General features: G+C 34.4%; 1 non-coding gene across 1 annotated transcript; it reads right to left on the bottom strand.

Annotated features, from left to right (window-relative positions):
* Window positions 1–308: 308 nt before the first annotated feature.
* Window positions 309–475, bottom strand: LOC112619983. Its single transcript, XR_003118452.1, has one exon. It is a non-coding gene; the product is annotated as a U1 spliceosomal RNA (small nuclear RNA).
* Between the last annotated feature and the right edge of the window lie 2389 nt (window positions 476–2864).

Genomic DNA, 2864 nt, shown 5'->3' with positions numbered 1-2864 from the left:
TGTTTGTTTTTGGTTCCATTTCAATTGATCAAATGAGTTAAAACTTATGGTATTGAGATTTCTCAGTGATATTTTCATCAATATTAGACAAAATTCAAATGGTACAATTTCTTCTTGCCTAAATAAAAACGTTAATTTTATGATGTAGTTGTCTATTCTTTTTTGCATGGGCTGGTTTCTTACACAACTTATTGTTTAATATAGCTATGTAAGTACAAAAGTGATGTTTTAAACGTCTCATATCCCATTTATAATAATCAACTTTTTTTTTATGTTTTAAATTGAATTTTAATATTGAAAAAATAAAACCGGGGAGAGTAGGAACACAGTCCTCCACCACCACCACAAATTGTGCGTTAGAGTTTCCCACATTTGGGGAAATCACAGGGGTCAGCACACCCAGAGTTCAATGGATAAGCCTCACCCTGGAAAAACCACCTTCATGATTATGGTAGCTCCATTTCCAGATAAGTATAATAATCAACATTTTAATTAAAAACTTGCCTAAGTCATTATAGAGCCTAGAAACAATAGCCAAAGAAAGAAAGAAAGAAAGAAAGAAAGAAAGAAAGAAAGAAAGAAAGAAAGAAAGAAAATTTAAAAATTGAAAGAAAATATACTATCAATTGAACTTAATATCAAATAAATACTTATCCTATTATATTAGCATGACTTTACTCTTTCTAAAGCTCCTAATTGCATAAGCCACTAATAATTATTCCCACTATGCATAAGAACTTTTTGCAATTGTGTGAATCTATGAATTGTTTCATGGCCCAAAAACAAAAAAGAAATTGTCCAGAGGAAGGCAAACACTATGTGGCCTTCAGATTCTGATGAAAATTAATTCAGGATCATGTTAGCTTCCATAAAATATATCCAGAAGTCTGAATTGCTAATCCTCTTAACCATCATTTCTTAACCCTTAAATTGTTCTTCTACTTTTCAGTGTTCATTTAAAGACTCAGAAATGCAAGTAGATGTTTCCCTTTTATCATCTGTGTTTATGATGATATTAATAACTTTTGCTTCTTTCTAAAAATTTCTATGTGATTTATTCTAATGCTTAATCCAATTCTCTTAAAAACCAAACTAAAACATAAGTGTTTTCATAAAATGATGCACATAAATAAGGGTTTACTTTATTAGAAAATTAATAAAATTGATGCATACAGCACTCATCAGGCCTCTGTGTCTCTAGATTGTTTCTCTTATTCTTAAAATCATTATCATCTAGCTAACTCTTACTCATCTAGACTATGTTTTTTCTATTGGCTACTTGGTTAAGTGGGGAACTACATTGCCTAGAATCCCTTTTTTGTTGGGTTCTTGATTAGAGTTGGCCTAAAGAGAAACTTGTGGAAGATTTGAGAAGTGAGGTAACCACCATTACCCTCTAAGTGGGTTTCTGTGGTCACATAGATGGCAGAGAGACCCAAGGGTACCTGGTAGATTTCAGATTGTTTTTGAACTCCTCCACTCTATGTCTGTCTTGTCTACCCAATTGCTAATAATCTGACAAACAGCAGTTACCCCAGATCAAAATAAAGGCAAGAGTTATACAGCAGTAGTAGCTTCCTTGCAAATTCTTTAGGAATTTCCCTTCACAGTCCTCTTATGAAATTGGATTTTCTTAGCTTTTCCTCTGCAGGTACTTAGGCAGGAAGTACTTCAGACAGAAGCTAGTGACTTGTTCTCTGATTGTCTAACTCTTCTCTTCCAACCTTCAATTCTCCCGTTTAGCCTCACAACTCTAAGGTTTAATACTTGTACTAAACTTTTAATTCTATAACTCATATTGAGACAGGAAAATATGGTCTGGAAGCAAAGAACCTAAGGCTGATGTGCACTGACTCCCTAAAACTGAATCAAAAGTAAAACCTCACCTCTCTACACCCAAGTAACAAAGGGATCAGAGACTACTCCCTTTGCAACACCCCCTCCCATTCCCCTGCGTCACGGACAAAAAAATGGAAAGCACCTCTGATTGGTCCCCACTCTCAATCAATCAGACTGGTCATGGGCCAAGTCTTCATTTGCACAGAATGTAACTTTGTAACTTCACTTCAGTCTCTGATTGGTCACCTCCTGTAACTAATCAGACTGGTTGCAGGTCAAGTCTTCATTTACGTAGGATGTAACCAAGTAACCCAAGGGAAACCTCTAAAGGGTATTTAAACCCTAGAAAATTCTGTAATGAGTTCTCTTGAGCTGCTTGCTTGAGCCTACTCCCACTCTGTGGAGTGTATTTTTATTTCAATAAATCTGTGATTTTTTGTTTCATTCTTTTGTTGCTTTGTTTGTGTGTTTTGTCAAAATCTTTGTTCAACATGCCAAGAACCTGGATGACTCATAGTCAAGACCCTCCACCAGTAACATTATAATGACTCTGCTTCCTTGTCTGAACTCCAACTGATAAATTATCTGTCATATTTTGGCTCAAATGTCATTTTGCTAGGAAAATGTTTACTTAGTTATTCTCTTTTCATGTCTCATGGACTAGATCAGGTAATCTCCTAAATAATCCTATAGCTCCTAGCATCCCAGCACGTTGCTTCAAAATCGATTACTCTTGAATTATATTTATCTACTGATCTATCCATCTATATATTTACATGTGATTAATGTCTGTTTCTAAATAACAAATCTATGGCAACAGAAAAATGTCTGATATATTCATTATTATGTATAAAAATGCTATCACACTGCCTGGTGCAGAACAGGCACTCAATATACATTGCTGATTAAATGAATAAGCATAGGACTCTGTTCTACACGCATTTTGTTTAAGCAAATATGAAATAATGTGTAATTTTAGTTCACCACCTCTTTAACGGAGCATTAAATAACATGTTAGATTAAAA

This window comes from Theropithecus gelada, chromosome 2, assembly GCF_003255815.1.
Source record: "Theropithecus gelada isolate Dixy chromosome 2, Tgel_1.0, whole genome shotgun sequence".
Lineage (NCBI taxonomy): Eukaryota > Metazoa > Chordata > Mammalia > Primates > Cercopithecidae > Theropithecus > Theropithecus gelada.
Note: the sequence above shows the minus strand (reverse complement) of the source record. Positions and strands in the feature narration are given on the sequence as shown.